This window comes from Rhinopithecus roxellana, chromosome 1 (genome assembly GCF_007565055.1).
Source record: "Rhinopithecus roxellana isolate Shanxi Qingling chromosome 1, ASM756505v1, whole genome shotgun sequence".
Classification (NCBI taxonomy): Eukaryota; Metazoa; Chordata; class Mammalia; order Primates; family Cercopithecidae; genus Rhinopithecus; species Rhinopithecus roxellana.
The window spans coordinates 23,420,778-23,432,934 of NC_044549.1; the positions used below are offsets into that span (position 1 = coordinate 23,420,778).

The 12,157-nt window shown below is 37.6% G+C and overlaps 1 non-coding gene across 1 annotated transcript; it reads right to left on the reverse strand.

Annotated features, from left to right (window-relative positions):
* Positions 1-1,852: 1,852 nt before the first annotated feature.
* LOC115892056 lies at positions 1,853-1,963 on the reverse strand. The gene has a single exon (XR_004051949.1). It is a non-coding gene; the product is annotated as a U6 spliceosomal RNA (small nuclear RNA).
* Positions 1,964-12,157: the final 10,194 nt, after the last annotated feature.

Below are 12,157 nucleotides of genomic sequence, written 5' to 3' on the forward strand. Positions count from 1 at the left end.
TTCATTATCGGATAACCATAAGCGATTTGTGGAGCCATCACTTGCCCCCATTCATTAGGCCTAACTATTGAGATTTACTCAAACATGCCATGTGCTTTATTCCCCTTTCATTGTCCCTCACCACAAGTTGAGTCCTTCCCAACCTACATGATTTAAGTATTTTTAAGTCCACTGAGTTCGTATACAATTGTGGACGTAGTTTGAATATTTTCCCAAAGAGGCTACTCCATTTTCTTATAAATCAAGGGTGTAGCTAAGTACTTTGAGGGGTAGGAGGTAGATTTATCTAATCCCACTGTCTCAAATTCCTATCTAGTCGTTGCATCAAACTGTGCACCAATATCGAGTTCCACTCTACTTCACACACGTGGGAAGATGATGATCACAGATGACTTGACGTGGCTAATAAACTATAAATGGAAAATGTGATATATCACTTCTGGGGTGGAAACATTTTGGAAGTGGCAAGTAGAAGTCCAAGCTTCTTCCCTCCTGGATTGACCTAGCTGTGGAACCAGATGGTTTTAAAACATCCAAGAAACATTAATAGGAGGCTGTACAGATGTTCTGTGGCTAAATGCCTGGCGCCATTTTTATTCTAGTCTTTGTCCAACCTGCTAATTACCACGATTGTTCAATTTTTTTCCTAGTAGGGTAAGAGCATCCATTTGAGGTTTGGACTTATAAATACTGATTTTAGAATTTTTGTTTTTCCTCATTTATGGTTTTAACTTCTTACCTCTGTGTTACCCTTAATAGTAAGTATTTTCAGTAGGTGAGTTCACCATAAACCTTAGGGGGACTGCTTTGAGCTCTTTGGCTTACACGGCAGGAAATATTTGATTCAGTTTCCTGACAAACTGGATGAGATTTCTCATATAATGAGCATTCACACTGCCAATGAACATGCCATATGTTTAGACACATGGTTTTACTTTTATGATCTTTAAAACTTAATTTATTTTATGTAGCCCATGGCTGAGATAATCATTTATAGGTTTCTAAGTACCAGGATTAGTGTCAGGTTTGAAAGTGCTCTGCTTTGGGCAGGAATGGAAGTATTGCTTCACTGTAAGGCATACATTCAGAGAAGCATATATATTATTATCAATAGGGAACTTCTCAGCAAGTTCGTTTTTTGTTAGTACTGGCAGTGGTATAAAATATTCTATAGGATAGATGTAAGGGAAATGTTACCCACATATTGACTTAGAAAGGCAACCTTATAGATTATATTATAGACAGCCATCCTGTGCATTATTACTCCATGCCACTTTTTTTTTTTTTTTTTTTTTTCTTGAGAGGGAGTCTAGCTCTGTCACCCAGGCTGGAGTGCAGTGGCCGATCTTAGCTCACTGCAGGCTTGGCCTCCCGGGTTTACGCCATTCTCCTGCCTCAGCCTCCTGAGTAGCTGGGACTACAGGCACCCACCACCTCGCCTGGCTAGTTTTTTGTATTTTTTAGTAGAGACAGGGTTTCACCGGGTTAGCCAGGATGGTCTTGATCTCCTGACCTCGTGATCCGCCCGTCTCGGCCTCCCAAAGTGCTGGGATTACAGGCTTGAGCCACCGCGCCCGGCCGACTGTTTTTTTAAACAAAGAAATAAAGCATTAAAACTTTTCATGTTTATAATGTCTTAAATTATAACATATTAAATATATATTAGTTTTACTAATTTTTTATCTAATATACATTTATAATCAACAGTAAGATAATTTTTAATACTTTGACAAAAATTTTTAAAGATCATGGAATTATTATAATTTTTCTAATTAATTATCAGTTTTCTTTTTACATTTTTTTAAATAAGAAATTTTTATATGTAATGCTTTATGAATTTGCCTGTCATCCTTTTTATATGTAATGCTTTATGAATTTGCCTGTCATCCTTGCACAGGGGCCATGCTAAGCTTCTCAGTATCCTTCCAATTTTAGTATATCTGCTGCCAAACGAATGAAGCAGTGTTTTTCTTTTTTTGGAAAACAGCTTTATTGAGGTATCATTGATATACAATGGACTGTACATGTCTAAAATGTACAATTCTGAGTTTCAACATAGGCAAGCACCTGTGATACCATCATTCCAATCAAGGTAATAGGCATATTCAACATCTACCAAAGTTTCTCTATGACCCTTTGTTTGTATTTTTGGCTTTTCTTTGATAGGAACACTTAACTTGAGATCTACCGGCTTGACAAAATTTGTGGTGCACGATTCCGTATTGTTAACTATAGACATTACGTTGTACAGCAGATCTTTACAAGATATTTATCTAGCACAACTGAAACGTCATACCCATTGAACAATTTCCCTTTTCCGTCACGTCTCAGGTCCTGGAAACCACTATTATGCTCTATGCTAGGTTGACTATTATAGATTCTTTATGTAAGTGGAAAAATGTAGTGTCTTTCCTTTGGTGGCTGGCTTATTTCATTTGGCATAATGTCCTGCTGGTTTCTGACTGCTTTGTTGGTTTAAAGATAACGTAAAACTCTACTTGGGTGACATGCAATGAAGTTTCTTTACTTTAAATGTCCTATGCACTGGAACAATTCTTAATCCCGAAAGTTGAGGACAAGCATAAATCTCATTATTGTAGTTTTTGTTCCCAAAGGAATAGATATATAGAGACTCTACCATTGTTAGCCAATGTGTTGGAGATGAAACACTGAACAATACATAGGCTTTCCTTCAAGACTTTAATGGATATTTAATTTGACAAGGACCACTAGATGGCCAAAATATTTTAGTGAGGTTAGTGAAGCATCATGCAAAAAATAAAATTAAAATGTGGCCTTATAACACTTAATGTTTGTTGCATGTATCAGAGTGCTTCAAAAATTTATCTAGAACAAATTATTTTTGTATAATATGATTAGAGATTTTAAACCTGGAATTAAAACTAGAAGTTGAGAGTATGGAATTTCTAATTATACCATGAAGACTTTTACTCTTTATAGTTTACAAAACAAGATAAAGGGGTATACATTTTAGTAAATTCAATAAAAATTTCCAGTAGATCCCGTTAATGCCCTCATTCTGATCTTAAAATACTTGGCTGACTAAAGCATCCAAGTAAAACTCATTCTATCCCTACAAGACTGAAAAATAATTTTGCAGATCGTTATTAATTGTGTTATATTTATTAACTCAACAGTCATGGTCTGATTGACCATACAAGAGTATAGATATTTCAAAAAGCACGTCCTTCAAAAGAGCAGCCTTCTGCTCCAAATAAAGTACAGAGCAATTGATTGGATATCCCCAACAGACGATTCTACTTGCTTAATACTAGTCTACACTTAAATATTCACATTAATATTTATCCAAGTAGTAGGCAGGCTTTAGTGACAACTTTTACTCTCATTGCATTCCTTATCACCTTATGGGAACATCTACCAGAAAATGAAATCTTTTTTTTTTTTTTTTTTAAACCTTTACCTCTGTAGCCAACACTTAGTTGTAGGTTGGCTGCGGTTATAGTTGTAGACTTAATTACTTCTCATGGTAAGTTGTACTTCAGGGGTAATGCAATAGTTAGAGATCAAGGAACCAGTCCTCTGATATCCTATAAGATAGTTAAGTTTTCAAAGGGGTAAAAAATATGTTCTGTTCTCCCTTCTTAAAATTGTATTTCTTTGTGATCCGACACCCTTTTTGATCAGTGGACACATAAATGTCTATTATAACTTTATCAGATTGAATTTTATTTGTTCAGAAGTAGTTTACCCTGCTTCTTATTTTTATTTTTATTTTTCAGGAAAAACACACACCTGATTTTAAAACAGAGCCAATTACCTTTGATAGACTGTCCCCTGCTTTTAACAGGTTTGTAAAAGACAAAGCTGTAAAAGAAATTGCCTCCTTTGGTTACTCTGGTTTTCTTTCATAAGCAGTTTATCTAAAGTGATTTTGCTCAAAAGCAGGCATTCTATGGATATACTACTGAGAGTTTATTTTGCCTGAGGCAGTTCTGTTTATAATTACCTCATTTTTTAAAAAGCTTACTTTATGTTTATGGAGTAGAATCTTGGACACTTGACCTCCAATTTGCCTATGAATTGGGCTGTATTTAATTTACATTTCTGTAAGGGACACTTGTCATTACTACAACAGAATAAGGATGGGACGGCCTTATATTTATGTAGCTATCTCTATTAGACACCCTAGTTTCTACCAACTAATTTTACTTCACAATTTTGTTTGGTTAAAAAAATATATATACTCATATGGTCACACAGAATACTTCCCCACTAGGTTTCTTTGCCAAGAGTAAAATGGAATTCTGACACTCATTTTTCACAATATAATTTGAAGGAAGGAATATTCAAGGAGGATGGCTTAAGGTCAAGCACTCCCTCTCCTCTTTACAGAAAATATAAATTATGTTCCTAGAAGAAGCCAAAGCAGCAGAAAGCAGGTCATCTAGATCATTAGTACCCTTTGCAAAATTGCTTCTTCTGAATTGCTTTTCTGAATTGGACTCTGGTAGGATGCCATCATCCTATATTGAGAATTGAAGCTGTCATTATATTTACTATTTGGCTATTGTGGAGAATACTTTTATCGCATCATACAGTGGTCATATAATATCAGGAGCCTTAAAAGAAATTGTCCTCTGATCTGACCACCAAGATGAATTGTCCATGTTCTGAGCAATTGCTTTATTTTACCTATTTAAAATTGTGAATTGCTTAACTGATAATTACATCACCTGAGAAAGGATTGATTGTTTTTCTCCCCAAATATTTGTTATGTACTATGAGCAAAGTTCAATGAGGAGCTCTGTGGTTTTTCAGTGGGAATAATCTTGTTAATAATAGCTACTTCTTATTAATTCCTTCCTATGTGGCAGCAATGTTCTAAGCAAGTGCTATGGTCTGAATGTCTCCCCAGATTCATATGTTGAAACTTAATCACCAATGTGATAGTGAAACAGGAGAGTTCCCTGATCCCCCTCACTGGATGTGACATGGGTGTGGCTCATCTGTTTAGTTGCTGCTGATGCTCAAATCCATTATGGGAGGGGGAACATGCAGATGAACAGGTGCAGGAGCTGGGGCGAGCACCCCTGGGCTCCGTCCCCACAGGAGCATCCAGTGGTAGGAGCCTGTGACTCCCAGAGCCCTAGTGGGCATGTGTTACAGTGTGCTCTTTTAGCCTTGATGTGCATGGATGACTTAAGTCTTAACCACCTCAGTGGACCCTCTGCCTTTCTGCAAGGGCAGGGGGCCAATGTGACAGCTGTCTGTATCCCGAGCTCTTGTCCAGTATCCTGGAATAATTAGGTCACACAGGAACTTGAAGGATGGTGAATGCAGGGGTTTTATTGTGTGGTGAGTTAGCTCTCAGTAAGAGGGACGGGAAGAGCTGGAAAGGGGATGGAGTGGCAAGATGATCTTCCCCTGGAGTTTGGCCATCCAGCGGCTGATTTGCCAGTGGTCCCCAGCTGAACTGCTCCTGACATTCCTACTTTTCTCTCCTTTTCTGCCTCTCTTCTGCTCTTCTATTCACCTGGAGCTGGGAGTTTGGGGTTTATATGGGTACAGGATAGGTGGGTGTGGTGGGCCAAAAGGCAACTTTCTGGGTGTGAAAACAGGAATGCCTGTTCCCATTTAGGGCTGTGGGTATCCATGCTTGAGGGTGGGGCCTTTGCTGGGGAACTGCCTTCTTCTACCCAGTATTTACTTGTCTCCTGTCCATATCAATAGTATTAAGAAGTGGGGTCTTTAGGATGTGATTAAGTCATGAGGGAGGAGACCTCTTGAATAGGATTAGTGACCTTACAAAAGACTTTGAGGAGATGAGTTCACCCCTTTCTTCCCTTCTCCCATGTGAGGGCATATTATTGGTTCTCTCTGGAGGATGCAGCAGCAATGCACTTTCTTGGAAGGGCCACCCCGAGCTTCCATTCCCTGCATCCCTCTGCAGTGCTCGTTGGTCACCTCAGCTGTGGCTCAGCTGGGCTCAGATATGGCTCAGGCCTCCACTCCAGGGAGGATTCTGGAAAACTTCGGCATGTTCTGCTAACTCTACAGGGATACAGAGTGTAAAAGCTGTGGAAGCACGGTTATATCCACCCAGATTCCAAATGATGTCCCAGATAGCCTCCAGATCCAGGCATAGAGCTGCCATAGGACAGGCCACCTCAGAGAGCCCCTAATAGGACAGTACTTAGTGAAGCCATGGGGACAGGGCAACTTCCAGGACCCTAGACCTGTAGAGCCACTAGTGTGTAGTGTAAAACCAGCCCAGGACAGCCACAGGCACTCAACTCCCACCCCTGAAGAGTGGCTGTGTGAGCTGTACCCACAGTAAAGCTGTGAAAGTGGGGCCTCCCAAAGTGGTGGAGGCCCAACCCATGCCCCAGTGTGTATGAAAAGCCAGATATGGAAGATTATTCTCACGCTTAAAGATTTGAGGTTGTTCGACTTGTGTCTTGGACTTACTTGGGACCTGTTACCTCTTTTCTCTTGTCTATTTTTCCCTTCCTGTAATGAGAATGTCTATCCTATGCCTGTCCCACAATTGTATTTTCAAATTGCATAATTTGTTTGATTTCACAAGCTCACTGCAGGAGGAGAACTCATCTCAGGATGAAGTATACCTTGAATCTCACCTATATTTGATTTAGATGAGACTCAGATCTGTAAATTTTGAGTTGATGCTGGAACAAGTTAAGACTTTGGGGGCTATTGGGATGGCTTGAATGTATTTTGAATGTGAGAAGAACATGCATTTTGAGGGCCAGGGATGAAATGCTATCATTTGACCATCTTCCAAAATTCATGGCTTGGAACTTAATTGCCAATGTGATAGTATTAAGAGGTGGGGTCTTTAGGAGTTGATGAGGTCATGATTGCTGTACCCTCATGGATGGGATTAGTCACTTGTAAAAGGTCTGGAGAGAATGAGATAGGTCCCTTTTCACCCTGTTGTCCTTTCTGCTATGTGAAGACATAGCTTTCTCTCCTCCGGAGTATACAGCTACAATATGTCACCTTAGAAGTAGAGAACAGCCCTTACCAGGCATTGAACATGCCATAGCTTGACCTTGGACTTCCCAGCCTACAGAACTATGAGAAATAAATTTCTATTGTTGATTAATTACCAAATATATAGTATTTTCTTATAAAAGCCTAAACTGACTACATCAACTGGTTAATGTATTAACTCTTTACTTTTATTAGCTCCATTTTACAGATGAGAAAGCTGAGATACTGGGAGACTCTAAGATACTTAAAAAACTTGTCCAAAGACAGACAGTAAGTCTAAGAGTTATTCAAGCTCACACAATCTAGTTTGAGCACAACATAATATTGCCCACAATTAAAAGACATTTATTTGGTATCCTATTTCATCTCCTCGTTTCGTCTTATCTCATCTCACCTATAAAATTTGGAGCTATGCACAGAGGCTTTATAAATCAGTTATTAAATGCTATTTTCCAGTTTGGATCACATAGTAGGGAATCAGTAAATATCAATGTACTTACCTAGAGACCGTTAAGGCTCAGTGCAGAAGGTATATATATGGATCCTACATCTAAGAGTTTATTAAGTTGGGCCGGGCATGGTAGCTCAGGCCTGTAATCCCAGCACTTTGGGAGGCCGAGGTGGGCGGATCACTTGAGGTCAGGAGTCTGAGATCAGCCTGGCCAACATGGTGAAACTCTGTCTCTCTATAAATACAAAAATTAGCTTGGTGTGGTGGCAGGCACCTGTAATTCCAGCTACTCGGGAGGTTGAGGCAGGAGAATCGTTTGAACCCGGGAAGCTGAGGTTGTAGTGAGCCGAGATTGCGCCATTGCACTCCAGCCTGGGTGACAGAGTGAGACTCCGTATCAAAAAAAAGAGTTTATTAAGTCATAGTTATGTTATGATAAACAAATGGACATCAAAAACCAGTATAATGTAATCATAGGTTAAATAGAGGCAGAGGATAGGTTAGATTCTATTGACTGATTTAGGAAAGGAAAATAAATGGAAAACAACAGCTATCACAACTTATTCTTCAAAGGGATGTCCCTTGATTGACACGTTATTTGTGAAAGAATTTCTTCTATATTTGAGAAAGAGAAAACGAATAGTACTTTATTCATAATAAGTGCTTGAAGTGTTTTAGTTAACTAAAGAAGAGGACCAGAAGTACAGAGATTGATTTTTCTTGTAAAAGATATATCCTTGCTACAGTAAAGTTTATTTTGACCTTTCAGATAGTTCAGTCTTGAATGTATTCATTATATTTCTCAGAAAATTTTACAATATATGCTATAGGACTTTGGTTGTTTGGCAGTTGTACACATCGTACAGCTCTATCACCCATCATAAATATTGTGATGAATTTAATTTTTCAGGAACAAATGCAAGAAGTTATTGCTTTATTTTCCCCACTCTCAGAGTTTAAAAATATTGAGTTTGAGGCTAAGGTAACTGTAGAAATTTGATATATGAACTTATACAAATTTCAAGCTTGTATTTCTATGAAAAACGAAAGATCACTAGTAGCAGAAGACTGGCAGCTGATAGTGCTCAACCAAAATATATCAGAAGTTGAGTACTCCCACATTAGGGCTTTTCAGAGGAAGCGTTTGACTAATTTAAATATGTTCAAAGCTGAGAGATGGCTGAGCTCTTATGCAATCCAGATTTTTATTCAGTGTGTTTCTGTAAGAAGGTCTTTCCCAGACCATATGGAATAATCAGAGTGGGAAGGAGTTTTGCTCCCTGGAATCATTTCCAAAAGGTAATTTCAGAAGGACATATGAAACCATTATTCTCCCACAGAGTTCATACTTACGAATCTCAGAACTTAGAGAATCAATGATAGGCTTTCTTTTATTTCTCTGCACTTAGTACATAAAAAAATTATTTCTGATAATATATTAATATATCATTAATTTTATTTAATAAGTATTTTGTAAATACTCTATCTGTGCCAGGTGCTGTTCTAGGATCTTGAGATACATTAGTGAGCAGAAGAGATAAAGATTCTGCCCTCGTGATGCTTACGTACCACATAAACTAGGTTAGTTAACAATTTGTGATAATGTGACTATGGACTAGACTCAAGAGTCTCATGAAGAATGTGTTGCTTATGCAAAATAATTACATAAAGAAAATACACAGAATGATTTCGACTTTTGTAAGAATAAAATATTGTGAGCTGATATTTATGTTTTGATTTTCTATTAATTGTGGTGTATAATAATTTAATTTCTAAATGTAGCTCTTGAATTTTGTTTCTACACTTAAACTTCAAGCTTATGGAAGTGTTAGCACTTCTCTTTATGTCATGTTCTCTCTGAGTCTTTCCTTTTGTCCTTTTCCTGATACTCAGTTATCATACACATCTCTCTCACTTCTAATCTTGCCTCTTATTTACTTGGTTAATAGTTATCATTTTTCAATATTCATCTCAGTCAAGGGTTCCTCCAGAAAACCTTTCCAGTCCTCAGTATACTTAATCACATGATAGCTACTTGTAATTCTACTAATAGTGTGAGAAACCATATTTAGCTTTGTATTATCAGTGTTAAACACAACACCTGGCACATGGTTATACTCAGTAGACACGTCTTGAAGATTGACTTTGATCGACTAATAGAATGATTGACCTCTGGTATTCTGATCCCAACACAATTTGAATTGTGCTCATCTTTTTAGCCTTATTTTTTCAGGATGTCTGTATATAACAAATTGATCCGTTCCAACCAGACTCGTGTGCTTACAATTCATTGAACTTGACTTTTGTATCTTTGTCCGTGCCATTTCTAAAGTATATCCAAAAGGATTCTACCCACATGGCAAATCTCAAATTTAATATTCCCCTTGTTCCATGAAGTCATCTCGGATTCTTTGAATTTATGCAGTACTTAGTATACATGGTATTACATGTAGACAATTAAAACAAATGCCAAATAAAATGAAAATAAAATTTCTTGGCTATTTATATCTATCCTTATGGAAAGGCCATTGACAGTGTCAGAAAAAGCATTTATTTCCAAACATTTTGGTAGTTGGTATTGTTTATCTAAAATTATAAACACTAACAAAAGATTTTGAAGACTTTGCTAGTTGTGGGGGCTTTAAGCAATAGTTATTATAGAAACTGGCAAAGACAAATGCAAGATAATGCTCATTTTTTTAATCTCATTTATATTATAGTTTCTTGTGAAAGGCTTAAATTATGCCTAAGATATAATTGGTGAAATACTATGTTTTAAAGTAAATTGACTATGGATTCATTTGTATAATATTAGTAAGCCTGTCTCATAATATAAATTAATCATATAGAAACCCTCATTATACAACAATTTTAGGAATCAGTCAGAGTTGACAATGGATTTTTAATCCCTAGTTGAGGCATGATATATACATAAGTTTAATAATTTCTCAGTATGGCTTTAAGTATTTAAATATTATTCTATGACTAACACCAATGATTTGAATTGGACTAGTTTTGATACTTGAAAGCAAACAGTACCTGGTATTAGCCCTATTTGAATATTGGGAATGACCAATTTGTCTCTAAACTGAATATTGTATGACTGTCACTGTTGGAGTAATACAGGTGGCCATTCCATATATTTTTAAGGTAGGCAAGTGCCATAATATATCTAAGGACCTCAGGGACAATAGTCAGTATCTCCTCTATCTCTTTTTCTTTCCATAGTGGCTTCAACACCTCTTGACACTAAATTACACAAAACAGAAGTGTGTCAATTGGTGGTTCCTGAGCTCAAACCTCATGGCTTTGTGACTAAGTGATCTGCCCAGAGATTTATTTGCAAATGCAAAACTCACACAAACAAAACAAGCACAACAAATGTTGCAACAAAATAAACCTTCAAAAATGGCTCTGATTGCATCAGCTTAAGGAAGTGTTCACCTATTTGACTAATGCTGTAGGCTTTAGTGTAATTATAATTAGGTCAGCATGGGATATGTAGGAACGTCATAGCTGGATCATAGAAAAACATAATAATTGGAAGCCACCACTGGAGCCACATAATTGTATTAGGAGAGAAAAAGCCATTCATCAGAGGGAAGTGTTTATTTCCCCACAAAAATAAGTGGAATACTGGGAAGGACAAATAATTTATGTCCTATTTAAAATGAAGGAGCTTTGGCCCTTTAATTCTTTATGATGAGTTTCCATAAGGCAGTGTTTGGTTAAGGGGAGGAAAGTAGTGGATAGATCACCTAGGAGGAGGAGTTGACAAGAGCTAGAGGTCAGGTACCAGCAAAATGGATCAGAATCACTTCTGTATTAGCAGCAGGTTTGGAAAATTGAGTCAGAAATCTAGTTATATGTACTGACAAGATAAGAGTATTCATATTGATATTGCAGGTTATGAATTGTTGCTAGTGGAGTGTAGCTCAGGATCTCCCAGTTTTATCCCTGACCTGTCTGATATCTGGGAGACTGACATCTGGACCCCACCAACTTGTGAATAGATAATGATGATGATAGACATTTTTCCTGAGTTGGATCAGCTTTGGTGAACTCCCTCAGTAAATCTATGGGAGGCTGAGTAATGTATACATTCTTATCTTTCTTTCTGAGGTTTAAGTTAACCACCTGAATTTAAGAGAGATCAGATTAAATAGTGGCTATCCTTTGCTGCTTGCGTGTGGCAAATATTTGGGAGACAGACCTGCCTTTAACATGAAGAAAGGAAAGAAAACATCAGTGGCTAGAGGGAGGATACAGAATAAACACTACAGGATAATAGTCATTCATAGAAAGTATATTTTAAGGAAAAATGGTTTTTGTGATCAGAAGAATGGAAGTATCAGAAAAAAAGCATTACAATGATACTTAAAATTATCTGGCTGAGTGTGGTGGCTTATGCCTTTAATCCTAGCACTTTCGGAGGCCAAGGAGGGTGGATTGCTTGAACTCAGGAGTTTGAGATTAGCCTGGGCAACATGGCAAAACCCTGCCTCCACAAAAAGTATGAAAATTAGCCAGTTGTGGTAGCACATGCCTGTGGTTCCAGCTCCTCAGGAGGCTGAAGAGGGAGAATTGCTTGAGCCCAGGTTTTTGAGGCTACAGTAAGCATAGATTATGCCACTACACTCCAGCGTGGGCAACAGAATGAGACCCTGTCTCAAAAATAATAATAGTTTTTATTATTATTCACTTTGTTTC